This window comes from Pseudorca crassidens, chromosome 20, assembly GCF_039906515.1.
Source record: "Pseudorca crassidens isolate mPseCra1 chromosome 20, mPseCra1.hap1, whole genome shotgun sequence".
Lineage (NCBI taxonomy): Eukaryota > Metazoa > Chordata > Mammalia > Artiodactyla > Delphinidae > Pseudorca > Pseudorca crassidens.
In genome coordinates this window covers 48,263,567-48,286,509 of record NC_090315.1, presented here as the reverse complement: position 1 = coordinate 48,286,509, position 22,943 = coordinate 48,263,567, and positions in this window count along the sequence as shown.

The window sequence follows — 22,943 nt, the reverse complement described above, 5'->3', positions numbered from 1 at the left end:
GATAAAATTTATATAACATAAAGTTCACCATTTAAGTGTAAGATTCAGTGATTTTTTTAGTTCATTCACAACATTGTGCAACCATCACCACCATCTAATTCCAAGACATTTTCATTGCTCCAGAGAGAAACTCCATACCCATGAACGAGCCCCTCCCCACTTCCTTCCTGCCAGTCTCCCACAACCACTAATCTACTTTCCGTCTCCATGGATTTGCCTCTTCCTGACGTTTCATACAAATGGAATCATACAATATGTTATCTTTTTTTTTTTTTTCAGCGGTACGCGGACCTCTCACTTCTGTGGCCTCTCACTTCTGTGGCCTCTCCCGTTGCGGAGCACGGGCTCCGGACGCGCAGGCTCAGCGGCCACGGCTCACGGGCCCAGCCGCTCCGCGGCATGTGGGATCTTCCCGGACCGGGGCACGAACCCGTGTCCCCTCCATCGGCAGGCGGACTCTCAACCACTGCGCCACCAGGGAAGCCCCAATATGTTATCTTTTGTGTCTGACTTCTTTCACTTGGCAAATATTTTTCAAAGTTTATCCATGTTGTAATGTGTATCAGTACTTCATTCCTTTTTATGGCTGGAAAATAGTCCATTCTGTGGATACACTTCATTTGTTCATCCATTCACCAGCTGCTGGCCATTTGGGTTGTTTCCATTTTTTGGCTATTATGAATAACGCTGCTATTAACATCTGTATACAGGTTTTTGTGTGAACATATGTTTTCAATTCTCTTGGGTATGTACCTTGGCATAGAGCTGCTGGGCCATGTTATGGACAGTGTTTGCATTGTGAATTTTTAAATTATATCATGAATATTTTCCCATGTTTTGAAAAACATTCCATCATAGAGAGGTTCCTCATTGTGTGAGGTGATACCTCATTGTAGTTTTGATTTGCATTTCTCTAATGATTATATAGCTTGCTTTTTAAAAAGTCTTAATTATATGTTGTGTGGCCATTCTTTCCATTTTCATACATAGAGATCAACTTAATTCCTTTTAATGGCTACATAGTGTTCAGTTAACCATTCCACTGTTGTTGGCTATGTGGCAGCTTCCAATTTTTCTTTCTATTACAAATAAATCATATTGAACACACATTATTTATGATTGGGAATTTTTATGAGTATCCTGTAATTTGTGGGATAATTTCCTAGAGGAAGAATCACATTTCAAACACTGATAGACCTGCCAACTGATCAAATACTAGACTATAGGGAGAAGAGACAACACAAATATGTCTTATTTTGACAACCTCTTGGAGCTCAGACCAGCTGTCAGAACAACATATCCTGCTTGAGAGGTGACACAGGGAATCAACTGAGTGTTACAGCAGTGGTTCTCCAGATGGAAAGAATCTCAGAGATTAAGACCTCCTCTTGATATTGGCCTTTGCAAGAGTTAAGTCAGGCAAGGATGCGATTGTCTCAATGTTAGAAGCTATTGCCACTCAAGGTTTAGACTTTCAAGGATCCCAGCTACACTGGAGACTCAGGTTCAACTCGCCCTCCCCCACACACAGACAATAGGCTTGGTGTCCTGTTCCCACCTCGACATTATAAACCGGGAGCCTTAGATTATTCAGACTGATAATCCCCCCTGGGGCGGCAGCAGTGTCAGCTCATCTATATCTCTGGTTTTCAGTCCTTCTCATTGCTTGGCCCCTGGGGCATTCCATTTTTATCTTTGGAGCTCAGTTAGGTATTTTGTTATATTTAACCCACCATTTTTAGATATTTTTATAACTGGAGATCTTCCAGGTCCTCCTGACCTCAATATCACCAAAAATGAAAGTCTCTCCTCGTTAATTTGAAATGTCACCTTTATCTCATACTAAATTCTTCTACCTTCCTAACCCTTTATGGAATACTATATTCTAGAATGAAAAATTTTACAGTTCTTGATATGCATTGGCAGCTTCCTTTCTGAATGGCCAATAACCTTCCTATCAGTAATTGTTTGCAAACCCTGGGAATTATTTTCCACAAAAATCTTTGCCAAATTGATTGATAGGAAAAAAGGATATTAAAGGTTGCCGTTATTTCTGTTCCTTTATATTCTAGTGAGGGCAGTCATTTTTCATGATTTAATATTAGCTCTTCTCATGTTGTGAATTACCTGTTCACATCCCTCACCTGTCTTGCCCAGGGGCTCAACTTTTTCTTAGGTGAGACCTGGACAGAGGAAGCCGCCGCAAGGCAACAAAACAGCTGCACTGAGATCACTGGCCCAGCCTCCTCTGTTTCAACCCAGCTGGCTCAGACTCCGGTTTACAGATCAAAGAACAGTGAGTAGCCCGGGGTTTGGGCAGATGGTCCTGCAAATAGTGCAGCTGACGCAGAACCAGCAGGGCCGAGGGGGTGTGAAGGGGACAGGTGCTGCTGTATCAGAAGGTCATCCCCATGGCACGCCCTCATTCAGTAGCTGACAAGCGAACCCAGATCAGACGGGAAAACAGACAAAACAAACAAGTTTTGGTCACACCCTTCTTCTGTAGCTCATGTTTTCTCTCAATAGAAAGCTGAGGGGGGAAAACAAAAGAGAAGGCCCAACTCTGCTTACGGAGCCTAACTGCCACCAGGTAACCTTCACTGGACAGTCAGGGCCCGTGGAAATACTCACTAAAAGCTACACCAACCAGCCATTAAGGCTTTCACTTAAAAATTAAACTTGCATTGAGTTTGTTCTTGAGTATAACACTATTGTGTTTGCCATAGAAAAGTGTTTCTATGTGCGTGGTAAAAAAAACACATAACGTTAAATTTGCCATCTTCATCATTTTTAAGTGTATAGTTCGGCAGTGTTAAGTATATTCACTTTGTTGCACAGCAGATCTCCAGAACTTGTTCATTTTGCAAATCTGAAACTCTATACCCGTTAAACACTAATTCTCCCTCTCCCCTCCCCACAGCCCTTGGCAACCACCTTTCTACTTTCTACCTTTCTATTTTCTGATAGGAAAGTATTTTAAAAATAGTTACACCACCCAGAGATAACCACTGTTAACCATCTTGCCCACAATTAATATTTTGAAATATTTTTTTTTCCAAAGGGTACACCCACAGGCTTTCTATATCAGAATCTGGTTTTCCACGAGTCTCTTTTTACATGATATTGTGATCTTCCTAAGACTGTAAAAATTTTTTTGAATTTCTTTTTAGGGATCGCCTAAAACCCTGGGTCTCCCTTTTTTTTTTTTTTTTTTTTCTTTGCAGTAAGCGGGCCTCTCACTGCTGTGGCCTCTTCCATTGCGGAGCACAGGCTCCGGACGCGCAGGCTCAGTGGCCATGGCTCATGGGCCCAGCCGCTCCACGGCATGTGGGATCTTCCAGGACCGGGGCACGAACCCGTGTCCCCTGCATTGGCAGGCGGACTCTCAACCACTGCGCCACCAGGGAAGCCCAGGATCTCCCATTTTTATACATCTCTTTCCACATCCTTTTTTTCTCGACCCAGGCATAAGAGTTTATGCTCACTGGGTATCTATCCCATACCCAGCACTGTTTGATATGCTCTACCCAAATCAACTCATAATCCTCATCTACATCCCAGAAGTAGGGCCTGTTTCACCTCCACTTTACAGATGAAAACGAGTCCCACAGTAGTGAGTGGTGAGTTGCAGTTCCAGTTTCACCATCCAGCTCCAGATCCCATTACAGAAGTCTGCCCCATTTTATTTTTTAATTTTTTTTTATTTTTTATCAATTTTATTTATTTATTTATTTTTGGCTGTGTTGGGTCTTCGTTGCTGTGCGCAGGCTTTCTCTAGTTGTGGCGAGGGGGGCTACTCTTTCATTGTGGTGCACGGGCTTCTCATTGCGGACAATAAACATGGAGAGTTGCTGGGGCTAACTTTAAGAAAATAATGAATGAACTGTGTGGATTAAGCATGAAGGATTCACCTGCCTTTTATTGCTTATAATTAGTTACTTTGTCACTTTTCATCCTGAACCATTCCCAATGATCACTCATCTGTTGGGTACAGAGGAATGCATATGTTTTAACTCCCCTGGTGGATAGTAAGCTCCCTGAGGAAGTACCAGGTGGGGAGCATTCCTTATACCTCCCTACATCCTCCTTCAGGTCTGGCGTGGTGACTTTATCAGCCATACTCGATACTTGCTCGCCAGTTGGCAGTGAATAGTACATAAACCAGAGGGAAAGGAATGGCAGGAGGGGTGGTCAAATGAGAGGAAACCCAAGCCTTTGCACAGTTATAGAAGAGGAGGTGAGGAATTCAGGTCCTAGTTTGTTCCCACATTCACTATCTCATGTAATTAAAAAAAAAACAAAAAAAAAACCCCGCAAACAAACAACAGACCTGTGCGCTAGACAGATAGAAGAAGGCTATCAGAACAGACAGGTGAACCTGGTTGCGCTTTTTAAATTTAAAGTAAACTTTCTTATTTTAGAACAGATTTAGAGGGACTTCCCTGGTGGCGCAGTGGTTAAGAATCTGCCTGCCAATGCAGGGGACGGGGGTTCGAGCCCTGGTCTGGGAAGATCCCACATGCTGTGGAGCAACTAAGCCAGCTAGCCACAACTACTGAGCCTGCGTGCCACAACTACTGAAGCCTGCGCGCCTAGATCCCGTGCTCTGCAACAAGAGAAGCCACCACAATGAGAAGCCTGTGCACTGCAATGAAGAGTAGCTCCGCTCGCCGCAACTAGAGAAAGCCCGCCCGCAGCAATGAAGACCCAACGCAGCCAAAAATTAATAAATAAATAAATAAATTTATTTTTTAAAAAAACTTGTATAGAATAGATTTACAGAAAAGTTGTGAAGATAGTACAAAGAGTTCTCACATACACCTCACACAGTTTTTCCCGTTTTTAACATCTTATATTACCATGGCATATTCTTAGTTATAACTAAGAAATAAACATTGGTCCATTAAACTTCAGCAAACTCCATATTTCACTTGGATTTCACTAGGTTTTCCCACTAACACACCTTTTCTGTTCCAGGGTCCCATCCAGGAGACCACATTACATGTAGTGGCCATGTCCCCTGAGTCTAATCTAATCTCAAACAGTTTCCTCTAATCTGGGACAGTTTCTCAGACTTCCCTTATTTTTCATGATGTTGGCAGTTTTGTGTAGAATGTTCCTCAACTTAGGTTTGTCTGATGTTTTTCTCATGGTAAAAGAAAGACAAGTTGAGCTTTTAATGTTATGGCTACTCACTTCACAAAGGTTAAAGAGGAAATAAAGCTTTCATCTGTTTGCTGGTTAAAGCACCTGCTTGCTACTTCTCTCATGGAGTTTAGCAAATCATACCATCCTGTTTGTTTTGTGCTTTGCATAATCATTTAAACCATTCTCCCATTAACTCAGTCATTTCTCTTTAGTCAGAACTTGGAGTTCTTTCATTTGAGGATGGCCAGAACTTCAATCTCACTCCAATTCCTAGCATTCATCAGGAAAGAGTGTCATTTGTACTTACAGGGGGAGTCACCAAGCAAATAAGCTTAGATTCTTGGGAAATGATTCTGTGTTCTTGCCATTCCAATGTTCAGAATAATCTAGAGTCTCAACTATGCTCCAATCCATCAGCCTATCTCTAGACTACAATTTCTCACTATTTTTCTAATAATAAAAATATTATTTTTGGCCCTGTTTTTAAAAATTGAGATATAATTCATATTCCATAAAATTTATCCTTTCCAAATGTACAATTCACTGGTTTTTAGTATATTTACAATGTTGTACAATCATCACTACCATCTAATTCCAGAACACTGTCATTACTCCAAAAAGAAACCCTGTACCTATTAGCAGTCACTTTCTAGTCCCTCAATCCTGCCTTGCCCCTGGCAACCTTTAATCTATTTTTTATCTCTATGAATTTGCCAATTCTGGACGTTTCCTATAAATGGAATTGTATAATAGGTAGCCTCTTGCGTCTGACTTCGTCTACTTAGCATAATGTCCTCAAGTTTCATCCATGTTGTAGCAGGTATCAGGATTTCATTCCTTGTATGGCTGAATAATATTTCATTGGATGAAATACAGCACATTTTGTTTATCCATTTATCAGCTGATAGATACTGAGGTTGTTCCTTAACTGATTGTGTTTTGATAGCTGTTCGTTATTTACCAATTGACTCAGCTCCTGGCGTCATACCTTATCTTCCTAATTCTTAATCCCCATTCATGTTTTACCTCCAGGCCCCATGAAAACAGCCAACAGCGGCTATCGCTGAAAACAAATACATAAAAAACACCAAAAAACCCACCTCTATAGAAATCATTGCTGATTTTTCTACCATATTCTTTCAATAATTGACTCACAGCTGCTTACTGTGTACCTACTATTTGTTAAGCACTGTTCTAAGTCCTACAGATATAGGGTTCAACAAGACAGATTTAGACCCTGCTGTCAGGGTACTACTATTAATGTCTAATGAGAGACAGACTTTAACCAAATCATTATACAAATAGATATTTAAATGGCTATTAGGATAAGTGCCACAGAGAAGTGCAGAGAGAACATCATGAGTGAGGAGAGAGGTTGAAGGAGCCTTCCCTGAAGAAGCTGTGTTTCAGTTGGGTTGGGAAGATAAGGATTTGGCCAGAAGAAAAGAACGAGAGAGATTCCAAGCTGTGACACCAGCATGCTGAAAGCCTTGAGGGGCTAGGGGCTTGAGAGGAAGTGGTGGGGCACTGCGAATAAGAGGGGAGCAGTGGACAATGAGGCTAGGGAAGTACAGAGGAGTCTCTGACCAGCTTATGCTCATGGAGAAGGTGATCAGAAAATGTAGCACCATCTTCTTACCAAAGAAAAAGGCTTAACACTATTTTCCAACACTCCAGGGCTTTTAGAAATTTTTCAAGCTGCTCAAAATTAGGGAATTTTTCTTCCAGTCCTAAGAGGAGCAATTCTGGTCCCAAATCTCATTCTTGCCCATGGGTTACATATCCTAGATATTTTGTTATCCACTGGGATGCTGGCTATCTTCCCTTTGTCTCTTCAGATCCACTGTTTGCCCTTCTCCTTTCTCTGTGCCCCAGGAACCTGACTTGCATGGACTCATCAGTGGGACCCCTTGGCCACTGTGGGTCACTGATAGGAGATCCAAAGTGGGGTCAGGGGTGTATGAGGTCGGCTCCCTTCTGGTTGGGTTTCATCTTCTGAAGACCATAGCTACCATCAGGAGGCTGTCTCCATATAGCCACCCTCTCCAGGTTCTTGTCACCACTTCTTCCCCTTGCCCCCTTAGGCCTCAGTGGGGACAGCTTCCCTGTTGGTTTCTCTAAACCCTATTTATACCTTTTTTTTTTTTTTGCGGTACGCGGGCCTCTCACTGTTGTGGCCTCTCCCGTTGCGGAGCACAGGCTCCGGACGCGCAGGCTCAGCGGCCATGGCTCACGGGCCCAGCCGCCCCACGGCATGTGGGATCCTCCCGGACCGGGGCACGAATCCGTGTCCCCTGCATCGGCAGGTGGACTCTCAACCACTGCACCACCAGGGAAGCCCTATTTATACCTTTTATAGCAGACGTAGTCCCCCCAAATGGCTGCAACAATACTCCCACTCACATGCTCCTCAGCAAACGTGGCTTTGCCACTTCTCCTTTGAGAGATGGAGTCTATCCTCCACACTCTTGAATCTGGACACTGTGACAGCTTTGACCAATGGAATCTGAGGGAAGTGCACTGTGCCATTTCCAGGTATAGTTCTTAACTGGTCTACCAACTTCTACTCCCTGCTCTTGGGACCCTGAGCCTCCATGTAAGAAATTCAGTTTACTCTGCTGGAGAGAGAGGACACCTAGGGAAGCACTGAGGTGCCAGGTAGGTAAGTGAGGAAGCCATCTTGGGTGTCCAGCCCATCTGAGCCTTCAGATTACACCAGGCCAAGATAACTACGACTGCATGAGAAATCCCAAAAGAGATTCACCCAACTATTCCAGTCACCCCTCAGAACCATAAGAGATCCAAAGTAAATTATTTTATGCCAGAAAACCTTTGATATGGTTCCTTTATTAAACTCTCTTCAAATTGCCTCGTTTGTATGCACCCTCTGTTTCCTGCTGGGACCCCATAGATGACAACCAAAAGTGTCTGGCAACAAAAACCCACTCTAACTTCTAACCTGGATCACACAATCCTATGAGTGACAGGGATTGGGATAATCCTGGAAAGCCATCAGCTTGAAGTCATCCTGCATCCATTTGTCTCCATCTATTTTATTTTAAACACAGGACCTCAGTCACCTGTTTCAGCACTTTTCACAAGCCACTTTCAAGAGCACATGTAGGAGAACAGATCATTCAGCTGCACAGACAGAACAAGTGCAGCAGAAGAAAAGTGTCAACTTTTTCTTTTCCAGGCCAAACATATTGGGTCTTTATAGCTTCTTCAAGGGCTCTATAATTAATTGGTCAATCCTTGCATTTTTTTCCTTGTCCTTCCTGGAACAATTTCATGGGTGGTGGTATCCAAAAAGGAGCTCAGCCCCTCCTGTAAATGTCTACCTAGTTCTGTAGATAGGAGTAGGCTATATAGATATAGATATAACACATACATATAAGGGAAAGAGAGAAAAAAAGGGATTCTCTTCCCAACAAGTCTGAGCTCTGAGCAGCCAACTAAAATGATAGCTAAAATAATAATATGAAATACAAAGCGTTTCTCTCTTGCTGACCTTCAATGGGATCCTTAAAGCCTAGGAGACCCATCCTTTAGCATACATTACCTCCTGCAGTCAGAGATTTGAGTCACAAGACACACTTTCTATGAGGAAGAGCATCTCCTGGTAGCCCAACACAGACTTAAGCATCCCCTGCCCTGTGCCTTAGTGGGTAATAAGGGTCTTCCTTCCAGACCAGGCAGGTGCTGAGCCTGGCTTCTGCGCTGCAGAAAGTCCCGAGTACATTTCCATGGGTCTGCAGTTCCGAAGAAGTTTCTCAGCCAAGAAGCATAGACTGTTCCAAAGGTTAAAGTGTTGGCTGCTGCCATCCCCCAATGAGGCCTCAAGGACACTCCTTCACTCTTCTGCCTGGAAACAAGCGCCAGAGGTGACGCAACTCAGCAAACTTTATCCAGATTCACTGCTGGGATCCACAGAAGGGAGAGGACCGTTGATGGGGGCCAAACCACAGTAATTACCCAAGTCTGGGAACATCAAGTTCCCACAAGACCCTGACGAAACAAAGAGACGCAATGGAGTCTCTAGTACTTGAGAAGAGTGCCACGGGGTACACAACTCTCTCAGTGGGAGGACTGGGAGGGAGAGAATAAAAAAGAACAATATGGTTACCAAAGGGGAAAGGGGGTGGGAGAGGGATAAATTAGGAGTTTGGGATTAGCAGATACAAACTACTATATATAAAATAGGGCTTCCCTGGTGGCGCAGTGGTTGAGAGTCCGCCTGCCGCTGCAGGCGACATGGGTTCGTGCCCCAGTCTGGGAAGATCCCACATGCCACGGAGCAGCTGGGCCCGTGAGCCATGGCCGCTGAGCCTGCGCGTCCGGAGCCTGTGCTCCGCAACGGGAGAGGCCAGCGTACCGCAAAAAAAAAAAAAAAAAAGATAAACAACAAGGTCCTACAGTATAGCACAGGGAATTATATTCAATATCTTGTAATAAACCATAATGGAAAAGAATATATATATATATATATAACTGAATCGTTTTGCTGTACACCAGAAACACAACATTGTAAATCAACTATACTTCAATTTTTTTTTTTAAAAAAAGAACGAGTCAGGATAATAGGATTCAGGTTTGAACCAAAACATGGGGAGAGGTGGGGTACTGTGCCTACTTGTCACTTAAAGCTCTGCCACAGCAAGAGTTCTGCAACCAATGTTCATTAATGAGTTCACTCCTAAGTATTTATGAGCCAGGCACTTTCCTAATACTGGGGATGCAGCAGTGAAGAAAACAAACCAAGCCCTGTTCCTGCATGCTTGGAACTGACATTCCTGTGGAGGAAGAGAAGTAATGAACAAAGAAATATATGTCAGGAGGCATCGATATCACAGAGAAGAATAAAGTAGAGTGTGGGATTAGAGGGGGTGCTATTTTGTGTATCATCATTAGAACAAACCCCCACGCCCTCCCTGAGGTAGTGATGTTTAATAGAGATGAGAATGAAGAGAGAGAATGAGTCCAGCGGATGACAGGGGAATAAGCGTTCCAGGCAGAGGGAACAGCAAGGGCAAAGCCTTGAGGTGGGGTAGTACCTGGTGTGTTTAGGGCGTGACCAGGCCAGTGGGCTGAGTGAGCAAAGTGGAGGGTGGCAGGATATGGAGTAAGAGAGAAAGTGCTTTAGTCTTGCTACCAAGAGGACTAACTAGGCCATTAGTTTAACATAGGAAAATTTGTTTCACGGCCCCAGACTGGTCCTCTAGCTCCAACTCACCACCAATAAATGCCTTCGGACATGAGGGGTTGGGAGCGTGTCTGCATCAGTGCTGAGCCCTCGCAAACTATAATAAAACCTGCGAAAGGCATGTGCTGCTGGCGGTGGGTCAGCAGGGTCACCTCACTCTGGCTGTTGGGCACAGACTGGAGGGACTAGACAGAGATACAGATGGGAATTAGGGGGTTATCCTTCTGGTTGAGTCTACAGAGAACTGGGGCTCTGCTGGGGACATCCCTGCAGCCACCCACAGGGATTTTCCATACACTCTCCTCCATCTCACCCAAGGGCCTTCCAATCCAGCTGTTCCCTTGGTCCTCACCTGAGAGCCTTGCAGAGTGACAGTTTGATCACAGTGGTTATGGCTGTAGGACCCTGACAGGTTTTATAAGAGGAATGGGAAAGCTATTAATATATTAATTTATTTTAAAATATCTTACTCTTGTTTTAGAAATTATTAGGCAGTCATAGACTGTCACGAGGATGGAAGGACATCACCTGGGATGACTGGATTGCATCCCACCCAAGTGTTGGGGCTGGGCTTCTCCCATCCAAGCAAAGACAGCCTCCCTCCTTCCTTCTCCCCTCTCCCTGCCCCAGGTATTGGGCCCATCTCTCATATTTGGGGCTTAGTGAGCACCCCTGGCTACTGAAGGGCTGGTCCTCCAAGTTCAGTCTCTAGGTGGGAAGTCTTCTGCAGGAGGGTTAGGGACACGCAAAGACGACCACAGAGTTCCCGGCTCCTTGCCCCCCCCCTGCCCCCCAACCCACCCAATTCACCTCCCACTCTTACCCCCTCCTCCTCTTGTCTCTCTTCTCAATCCATTGCCTAGAGATAAACCCTGGCCCGGGAGGGTGGGAGGGAGGGAGACGCAAGAGGGAAGAGATATGGGGATATATGTATATGTATAACTGATTCACTTCGTTATAAAGCAGAAACTAACACACCATAGTACAGCAATTATACTCCAATAAAAACGTTAAAAAAAATAAAACATATGTAAAAAAACAAAAAAAACCTGGCCTTTCATTTGATTTGCCAAAAGCCTTTTTCCTTTCTCTCAGAAAGCCAAGAGGATCAAAATCTCTGGCTTTCACAGCTATTATGTCTAAAATGGACTTTGAGAATCCTTTTTGGAAGTCAGAAGCTGAGCTTAGATTCTTCCTCTGCTGTAACAGTCCTGGTCTTCCCTGTGCAGTGGGTACCTCTGAGTGAAAGGCAGAGGAAGTTCACAGAAGAAGAAAAAAGAAAAGCACCTCAATGCTCCTTCAAGATAATATTTAATGATCCATTAACCCAAATTTGTTTATTATTGTGATACTAGCAGCCACTGCCTGAGAGCACACATAAAGATAACAACAGTTTTCACTGATGCTCTTTTTTAAGATGAGTCTTCTGGATTGGAAAACAATTTTCTCATAAAGTTATATACACTTAGTCATACAACACCAAGAAAAGACATCCTACTCATAGGAAAAAAAAACCAACTTATCTTCACTCAAAACCCTGGATGTGAATGTTTATAGTAGCTTTATTCATAATTGTCAAAAATGGGAATCCGCTTACATGACCTTCAGCTAGTGAATGAATAAATTGTAGTACATTCATATAATGGAATACTACTCAGCAATAAAATGGAAAGAACTACCAGTATACACATCACTATAAATGAATCTCAAATGCATTAGGATAAGTTAAAGAAGTCCGACTGAAAAGGTGACACATAGTATGATTTCATTTATAGGATATTCTGGAAAAGGTAGAATTACAGGGATAGGAAACAACTCAGAGGTTTCCCAGGGGCTGGAAGCTGGGGAAGGGAGGGCTACACATAGGAATTTTGAAGGATACTGTCCGTATCTTGTTTGTGGTGCTGGTTATATGACTGTATGCATTTGACAAAGACTGCAGAACTGTACACACACAGAAAAAACCCAGTGAATTTTACTGTTTGTAAATTACACCTTAACTTTTTAAAAGGAAGAATACAAAGTTACTGCCCAAAAAACAAAAAAAGCCAGTGATAGTACCAACATCATGGGGTTGTGGTGAGATTCGGTCAATTAATACGTGTAAAGGACTTCAAACAATGCTGGGACCTTGTAAATGTTCGATAAACGTTAGCAGTTATTATTTCCGGTTCCCGAAGCTCTTGTCTTTTCTACCTTTTAGTCTTGTAATCCAGAACTGTTTGCATGCATGAGTGTGCCTACTGGATAAAATATATTACAAAGAAACTGTCTGGGACTTCCCTGGTGGTGCAGTGGTTATGAATCTGCCTGCCAATGCAGGGGACGTGGGTTTGAGCCCTCGTCCAGGAAGATCCCACATGCCGCGGAGCAACAAAGCCCCTGCCCACAACTACTGAGCCTGTGCTCTAGAGCCCACGAGCCACAGCTACTGAGCCCCCGTGCCACAGCTACCGAAGCCCGCGTGCCTAGAGCCCCTGCTCCACAAAAAGAAAAGCCACCGCAATGAGAAGCCCACGCACCTCAACGAAGAGTAGCCCCCGATCACCGCAACTAGAGAAAGCCCGCGTGCAGCAACGAAGACCCAACGCAGCCAAAAATAAATTTATTTATTAAAAATAAATAATAATTTTATTCATCACCAAATATCGATTGAGCACATCTATATTCTCGGCACTTTTGCAAGTTCTAAATACAAATGTTAACTCATCTAATTCTTACAACAACAACAGGAGGTAGGTACTATTATAAGCCCTGTTTCACAAAGGAGGTAAACCAACGATAGCCACCATGGAGGTCTATAAGGAGATTCAGGATGAGCCCAGAGGAAGAGAGAGGATGCTGTGGACCCTTGGGTTGAAACATGAAGGAGTCAGTTTGCCAAGTGGGAGCAAAGGAAGGCTGGACTCACTTCCAGGCAAACCTCCTGCCCGCCAGACCCGAGGCTGGACGGACTCATCCCCCTCTCTTTACAGAATGGTTTTCACTGCCCTGCAACAAGAGATCAGCTCTGGCCGCCTATCTCTGCCAGAACAAATATTAAGAAACAGACTCAATGACTCAGTGTTGCACCTTATTGCGTGTGCCACAGAATAAATCTCTTCTCCTGCCCCCTGACCCCCAAAATGAGCATCAGGTAGTCGAGGCAGAGCTAAATCCTAGTAAATGAGGTGGGGGATAACTAGGGGCTGCCAAGGGATAAAGAGAGTGAGGAAAGAACCAAAAAACAGTGGCTGGAGATTAACCCTGTGAAGTTTCCCACCCACAAGGACCCTGGGCTTGTGGAGATGGTGATGGAATACTGCCTGACATCTGAGCAATAACCCATAACTACAAGGTATGTGAATGCTAGCTGTTCTGGGATCTCCCAGGAACCGCTGTCTCCTTTCTCTAAAATAAATTTTAAAAATAAAATCACAGTTATAAGTACACACACATATATACAGTAGTGTTTTCTCAAGAGATTTTATGTATGATCAATCTATCAAAGTGACCAATAAAATTGCTTACAAATGGAGATCAGCTCGGTGCTCTGTGACCACCTAGAGGGGTGGGATAGGGAGGGTGGGAGGGAGATGCAAGAGGGAGGGGATATGGGGATATATGTATATGTATAGCTGATTCACTTTGTTATAAAGCAGAAACTAACACACCATTGTACAGCAATTATATTGCAATAAACATGTTGAAAAAAAAATTTCTGATTTTTACTGCTCTATTGATTTTTTAACTACCACTAAGTTCCCACTTAGATGTCAGTGAGCCCTAACATGAAAATTATTAACTGTAACGCTTATGTGTCTTGTAAATATTTGATCAATGTGTTCCTGGCTTGTGCCAAAGTGTGGACTCTGGGAAAGTGTATATATCTCTGTTTCTTTTCATGTTTGTGCATTTCTGAGGGCAGGGGCCGTATTTGTTTAACTTGTTTTATACAGTTCTAGACAGTTCCATGCACAAGGGAGTACTTAATCCAATTTAATCAAGAGGTCAATGTTTATTTCCAAGAGGAAATCAGATATAACACATTCATACATTTCATTTTTTGAAACTCATAAAAAATATGATTTACAAGTGCCAAATAAATCAGACCAAAATATACATACTAACTAATAAAAATGACAATTTGGGCAAGTTCATATGTCTTGGTTTTTCAGCATTGAGTGACAATCCCCAACAGGGAACCACAACTTGCGTCTGATGTAGGCAGGATCAGAAGAAAATTCCAGCACAACAGTAATGTTCCAACTTCCAGTTGTCCTTCTCCATGCATCTTCAAGTCATATCTATCATGATTTTTCCTTCTCTTTAAAAAAAAGTTTTTAAAATTTTGTGCAAAATTTGGGAGGGTTCTGTGCAAAATATGGGAGGATTCAGGTGTAAAGTGACAGAGAGAAAATAAACATGACAGCTAACACTTACATAGAACTTATTATATGTCAGTCCCAATTCTAGTGTTTTATATCTTAATTCATTTAATTCTTACAACTACCCTATGAGGTCAGCTCTATTACTATGCTCATTTTCAATGAAGGAAAACTTTTCATTTCCTTGAAAGAAACTTAAGTCCAGACAGATTAAATATCTTGCTCAAGTTCACAAATCTATCAGGTAGTGGATCTGGGATACAAACCCAGATAGCCTGGCTCCCAGATCTATCTTAACCACTAATATATGACCAGAAAAAAGCCCTTCAAGAATTTGCCAGTCACCTTTATCTTTACCACGAGTGGTTTTGACCTGGGTGTTAAGTAAGTGGTAAATAACTCTCAAACTTCTTAAAAGCCATGGCTAAATCACAGATTGAAAAAGGAAACAGCAATGAAAATGCCAAGGTATAAGGTTGACCAAAAAGTTCGTTTGGGTTTTTCCAGAACGTCTTATGGAAAACCCGAACGAACTTCTTGGCCAACCCAAATATATAAAACTTACTTTAAGTTATTTGATATGTTAGTGTGTATGTCACATCAATTTTGGTAACATGATAGCTTAGAATGGAAGCTCCCCAGAAGCTTAGGGACCTCTGATGATACTCAAGCTATTTCTGCAGCTTCTTCCAATCATCTGTCATTTACAATTCCACATGTGATTACCTCAGAGGTAACAAACTTCATACGTCCCTAGTAGTCAGACCAAATGGCAGCAGCCGCTGGACATCTCATATAATATATTGTAGCAGCTCTAAATTCTGATTTTTCTCCCTAAGGGTTGTTGCTATTGCTGTGTGTTTTTTTCTTTTTGGTTGTTTAGTGACTTGCCTGGACTAATGCTGTAGCGGCTGTTTACAGAGGGCAGCCCCTGATATCTACGCATGTTTTGCTTTTTCTTTCTTTTTCATTATTTTTAAGTCTGGCTTCCTTGGACTTGTCCCTTCATCAGTACAACTTAATGCTCAGCAATGATCCAGAGCCATTTAGATAGCTGCTCATGCACACGGCCTTCTGGATCACCACAGGTCCATGGGAGCTCATCAAGACCCACTATGACTGTTTCAGTTCTTGATCTCCCTATCAACTTTCTGGCCAATCTACTGTCCTGTTCCTTGCCCAAACCTTCAGGATAGCTATGGCATTTGCCTTCCTTATTTGTCTGCCACTAAGATCACTGCGGTTTTTTACCAAACCCCTGGGCATTTGGTTTTCCCCATGTCCTGCTCCAAATCACGTCAGTCCCCTCGGGCAAGGTAGCTGTTATTGTATAGCTTAGCTCACTCTGGTGGAATTACCAGCCAAAAGAATTGGGTGCCAGGGTGGGAATTGTCCCAGACAAGAAAGTCATAAACTCTCATTGCTCATACCTGATGCTGAGTAGTTTTTCCTGAATAAACATTTCTCAATTTGTTGTCCACCTTTGGTCAACTTTCAGAATCCTTAAGTGCATTGTTTTTTGTTTTTAAATTTTATTTATTTATTTTTGGCTGTGTTGGGTCTTCGTTTCTGTGCGAGGGCTTTCTCTAGTTGCGGCGAGTGGGGGCCACCCTTCATCGCGGTGTACGGGCCTCTCACTATCGCCGCCTCTCTTGTTGCGGAGCACGGGCTGCAGACGCGCAGGCTCAGTAGTTGTGGCTCACGGGCCCAGCCGCTCCGCGGCATGTGGGATCTTCCCAGACCGGGGCTCGAAGCCGTGTCCCCTGCATTGGCAGGCAGATTCTCAACCACTGAGCCACCAGGGAAGCCCCAAGTGGATTGTTTTTGACAATTTTTTCAGTTTTATTATTCCTTTGGGGGAAGAGGATTTGCCATGCTCCTCACTCTGCCGTTCCAAAAGTCCTGCTCTCCTCACTCTCAGATATCATCAACCACCCAGTCCTAAGCAAATTTACTCATCATATATCTCTGGTATCCATTCCCTTCTCTTTATCTCCACCACCTCCTCCTAGCCCTAATTACCATCATCTCTCTTTTTTTTTAAACATCTTTATTGGAGTATAATTGCTTTACAATGATGTGTTAGTTTCTGCTTCATAACAAAGTGAATCAGCTATACATATACATATGTTCCCATCTCCTCCCTCTTGCAACTCCCTCCCACCCTCTCTATCCCATCCCTCTAGGTGGTCACAAAGCACTGAGCTGATCTCCCTGTGCTATGCGGCTGCTTCCCACTAGCTAGCTATTTTACATTTGGTAGTGTATATATATCCATGCCACTCTCTCACTTCGTCCCAGCTTACCCTTACCATCATCTCTTGACCGAACTATTTGTAATCACCTCTTTGGAAATCTACCCTCATTTAAAACAATTTTTTTTTAAGTGGACCATTTTTAAAGTCTTTATTGAATTTGTTACCATATTGCTTCTGTTTTATGTTTTGCTTTTTTGGCCGCGAGGCATGTGAGATCTTAGCTCCCCAACCAGGGATGGAACCCTCACCCCCTGCATTGGAAGGCGAAACCGTAACCACTGGACTGCCAGGGAAGTCCCTACCCTCATTTTAATCTGTTCTCCATATTGTAGCCACTCATACTGTCCAAAGGTATTTTCTAATCATGTCACACTCATTTCCTTCACCTTTTGCTTAAAATCTTTGACTGACTCCCCATTGCTCTTAAGATAAAAAGAAAAAAATCCCTAACACTCTCTCAGAAGACCTGAGTTGTCTGATTGCCCACTGTAGAGCTTCTTTTTCTAGACCCCACTGGTCGTCCGATCATTCTGGGATTGTCCCATTCTCCTTTTTACCTTAGGGACTTTGCACGTGCTTTTTCTTCTGCCTTGAACTCCCCGGTCCTTCTTCATCAAACTAAGCCTCACTCTTATCCCACAGACCTCAGTGCAAACATCACTTCCTTGGGGAAATCTTCCCTGACATCTCCTATGTCAGCTCCCACTATGGTTTACTTCTTGGCACTAACTGTAAGCGCAATATCATATTTATGGTGTGATTATTTCTTTGATTTCCATTGTCTCCTCCACTGAATTGTATGCTCATGAAGGTAGGAACCATGTTTTACCTCTGCATCTCCAACACTTAGCTCATAGTATGTGCTCAACAAAAATGCATCACCCAAAATACACCGCTTCATGACAATTCAATTTAATATCAAAGGAGATATAAAAGCAAAGTTCTAAACCTTACATTATTGAGAAAAAAAGATTTAAAATATATATTCTAAAGGAGCGCAGAATCTTACCCACTGGACCACCAGTGAAGTCCTGGGGAGGGATAAATCTTAATTATGCCAGTGGATGGCTTACACCAAGCGGAGTCCCCCAGGCTCAAAGGACTGGGCTTGCCCTTGACAACTTCTCTTTCCTCTAGAGAAATGGGTATTTGTGGATGAGGTGTAGAAAAATTATTCAACACTTGGATGTAAGGGGGAAAATAACTGTATGTCTTCAATGTCACATGGAGCATTAACAGGCCTGCCCAAAACTATTGATTCTCTAGGGTAGTGCACCTTTGTTTGATTTATCACTTGCTCTTGATTCAGGCTCAGGCTCTGTAAAGCTGGATGCTCTTTTAGATTTGCCAATTATAAGTGCTTTTTAAAAAAATTTTTTTTAATTGAAGTATAGTCAGTTTATAATGTCGTGTTAGTTTCAGGTGTACAGTTGCGTCTGGTCTTAATTGCACCACACAGGATCTTTTGTTGCAGCGTGCCTGCACTTTGTTGTAGCGCATGGGGTTCTCTCTAGTTGAGGTGTATGGGGGTCTCTCTAGTTGTGGCACACAGGCTCCAGAGCACGTGGGCTCTGTAGTTGTGGTACGTGGGCTTAGCTGCCCTGCAGCATGTGGGATCTTAGTTCCCCGACCAGGGATCGAACCCGTGTTCCCCTGCATTGGAAGGTGGATTCTTTACCACTGGACCACCAGGGAAGTCCCTACAATTATTTTTTGTAAAGTAAAGATGCAAATGATTTCTTATCTAGTAGGAAGAATAACTTCAAAATTTATAACTTATTACCATGTGTGTTGGGTGACCAACAGTTACCATTTGCCCAGGATTGAGAAGTTTCCTAGGATGTGGGACTTCAAGTGCTAAAACTAGGACCATCCTGGGCAAACAGGGGCAGTTGTTTACTCCACCTGCATGACTTAGGCAGTTTGGGAACTGACTTGGCCATCTTCTTTCAACATTCTGTCTTGCATTGGCCAGAATTGCTTTGGTCTCCCCCATATGCCTCTGAACCAGTTTTCTCATCTTCCTGTTCTATCATTAATGAGCTAAATAAATCTTTGACAAATATAAAGACTCACTTCATATTGGTATAAGACATGTTTTTAATGGTTTCAAATGAGTATTTTCAACTCAACAATGAGAAAAAGACAGTCTCTTCAGCAAGTGGTGTCAGGGAAGTCAGACAGCTGCATGTAAATCGATGAAGTTAGAACACACCCTCTCACCATACACAAAAATAAACTGAAAATGGCTTAAAGACTTAAACATAAGACATGACACCATAAAACTCCTAGAAGAGATCATAGGCAAAACATTCTCTGATATAAATTGTAGCAATGCTTTCTTAGGTCAGTCTCCCAAGGCAACAGAAATAAAAACAAAAATAAACAAATGGGACCTAATCAAACTGACAAGATTTTATATAGCAAAGGAAACCATAAAAAAAAACCACAACCTACAAAATAGAAGAAAATATTTGCGAATGATGAGATTCACAAGGGATTAATTTCCAAGATATAAAAACAGCTCACACAACCCAACAACAAAAAAACAAACAATCCAATCAGAGGGAGACCTTCAAGATGGCAGAAGAGTAAGACGTGGCGATCTCCTTCCTCCCCATAAATACATCAAAAATACATGTACATGTGGAACAACTCCTACAGAACACCTACTGAACGCTGGCAGAAGACCTCAGACTTCCAAAAAGGCAAGAAACTCCCCACATTCCTGGGTAGGGCAAAAGAAAAAAGAAAAAACAGAGACAAAAGACGAGGGACGGGACCTGAACCTCTGGGAGGGAGCTGTGAAGGAGGAAAAGTTTCCACACACTAGGAAGGCCCTTCACTGGTGAAGATGGTGGGTGGGTGGGTGGGTGGGGAGGGAAGCTTCGGAGCCACGGAGGAGAGCACAGCAACAGGGGTGCAGAGGGCAAAGCGGAGAGATTTCCACGTAGAGGATCGGTGCTGACCAGCATTCACCAGCCTGAGAGGCTTGTCTGCTCACCCACTAGTGCGGGTTGGGGCTGGGAGCTGAGGTTTGGGCTTTGGAGATCAGACCCCAGGGAGAGGACTGGGGTTGGCTGCGTGAACACAGCCTGAAGGGGGCTAGTGTGCCACAGCTAGCCGGGAGGGTGTCCAGGAAAAAGTCTGGACCTGCCTAAGAGGCAAGAGACCATTGTTTCGGGGTGCGCAAGGAGAGGAGATTCAGAACACTGCCTAAACAAACTCCAGAGACGGGTGTGAGCCTATCAGCGTGGACACCAGAGATGGGCATGAAACGCTAAGGCTGCTGCTGCAGCCACCAAGAAGCCTGTTACAAGCACAGGTCACTATCCACACCTCCCCTCCCTGAAGCCTGTGCAGCCTGCCACTGCCGGGGTCCCGTGATGCAGGGACAACTTCCCCAGGAGAACACATGGTGCCTCTCAGGTTGTTGAACGTCACACCAGCCTCTGCCACTGCAGGCTCACCCTGCATTCTGTACCCCTCCCTCCCCCTGGCCTGAGTGAACCAGAGCTTCCTAATCCGCTGCTCCTTTAACCCCCTCCTGTCTGAGTGGAGAACAGACACCAGAGGGCGACCTACATGCAGAGGCGGGGCCAAATCCAAAGCTGAACCCCAGGAGCTTGCAAAGAAGGAAGAGAAAGGGAAACCTCTCCCAGCAGCCTCAGGAGCAGCGGATTAAATCTCCACAAACAACTTGATGTACCCTGCATCTGTGGAATACCTGAATAGACAATGAATCATCCCAAAATTGAGGCGGTAGACTTTGGGAGCAACTGTAGGCTTGGGGTTTGCTGTATACAACTGACTACTTTCTGATTTTTATGTTTATCTTAGTATAGTTTTTAGCGCTTCTTATCATTGATGGACTTGTTTATTGGTTTTGTTGTTCTCTTCTTTTTTTTATTACTTTTTTTTACATTCCTGAATATTCTAATGAATTCTAACAAAGGTAAATTTTCATTACTCAGTTTCAGTACTATTTTTACCAGTAAAATGGGGAAAATGCAGTTAAATATTTAGTGATAGTTATAACCATCATATAGTTATATCACACAAAATAGACTTCAAGGGACTTTCCTGGAGGTCCAGTGGTTAAGACTTCACTTTCCAGTGCAGGGGGTGCAGGTTCAATCCCTGGTCGGGGAGCTAAGATCCCATATGCCTCGTGGCCAAAAAACCAAAACATAAAACAGAAGCAATATTGTCACAAATTCAATAAAGACTTTAAAAATGGACCACATTAAAAAAAATCTTTAAACGAAAAAAACAGACTTCAAAATAACACTGTTACAAGAGACGAAGAAGGACACTACATAATGATCAAGGGATCAATCCAAGAAGAAGATATAACAATTGTAAATATTTATGCACCCAACATAGGAGCACCTCAATACATAAGACAAACGCTAACAACCATAAAAGGGGAAATCGACAGTAACACAATCATAGTAGGGGACTGTAACACCCCACTTTCACCAATGGACAGATCATCCAAAATGAAAATAAATATGGAAACACAAGCTTTAAATGACACATTAAACAAGATGGACTTAATTGATATTTATAGGACATTCCATCCAAAAACAGCAGATTACACTTTCTTCTCAAGTGCCATGAACATTCTTCAGGATAGATCATATCTAGGGTCACAAATCAAGCCATGGTAAATTTAAGAAAATTGAAATCATATCTTTTGAAAGATATGATTGAAAAGTATCTTTTCTGACCACAACGCTATGAGACTAGATATCAATTACAGGAAAAAAACTTTAAAAAATACAAACACATGGAGGCTAAACAATACACTACTAAATAACCAAGAGATCACTGAAGAAATCAAAGAGGATATAAAAAGATACCTAGAAACAAATGTCAATGAAAACACGACGACCCAAAACCTATGGGATGCAGCAAAAGCAGCTCTACGAGCGAAGTTTATAGCAATACAATCCTACCTCAAGAAACAAGAAAAATCTCAAATAAACAACCTAAGTTTACATCTGAAGCAATTAGAGAAAGAAGAAGAACAACAACAACAACAAACCCCAAAGTTAGCAGAAGGAAGGAAATCATAAAGATCAGATCAGAAATAAATGAAAAAGAAATGAAGGAAACGATTGCAAAGATCAATAAAACTAAAAGCTGGTTCTTTGAGAAGATAAACAAAATTGATAAACCGTTAGACAGACTCACCAAGAAAACAAGGGAGAAAACTCAAATCGACAGAATTAGAGATGAAAAAGGAGAAGTAACAACTGACACTGCAGAAATACAAAGGATCATGAGAGATTATTACAAGCAACTACATGCAATAAAATGGACAACCTGGAAGAAATGGACAAATGCTTAGAAAAGCACAACCTTCCAAGACTGAACCAGGAAGAAATAGAAAATTTAAACAGGGCAATCACAAGCACTGAAATTGAAACTGTGATTAAAAATCTTCCAACAAACAAAAGCCCAGGACCAGATGGCTTTACAGGCAAATTCTATCAAACATATAGAGAAGAACTAAATCTTATCCTTCCCAAACTCTTCCAAAATATATCAGAGAGGGAGGAACACTCCCAAACTCATTCTACGAGGCCACCATCACCCTGATACCAAAACCAGACAAAGATGTCACAAAGAAAGAAAACTATAGACCAATATCACTGATGAACATAGATGCAAAAATCCTCAATAAAATAGTAGAAAACAGAATCCAACAGCACATTAAAAGGATCATACACCATGATCAAGTGGGGTTTTTTCCAGGAATGCAAGGATTCTTCAGTATACACAAATCAATCAATGTGATAAACCATATTAACAAACTGAAGGAGAAAAACCATATGATATCTCAATAGATGCAGAAAAAACTTCTGACAAAATTCAACACCCATTTATGATAAAAACCCTGCAGAAAGTAGGCATAGAGGGAACTTACCTCAACATAATAAAGGCCATATATGACAAACC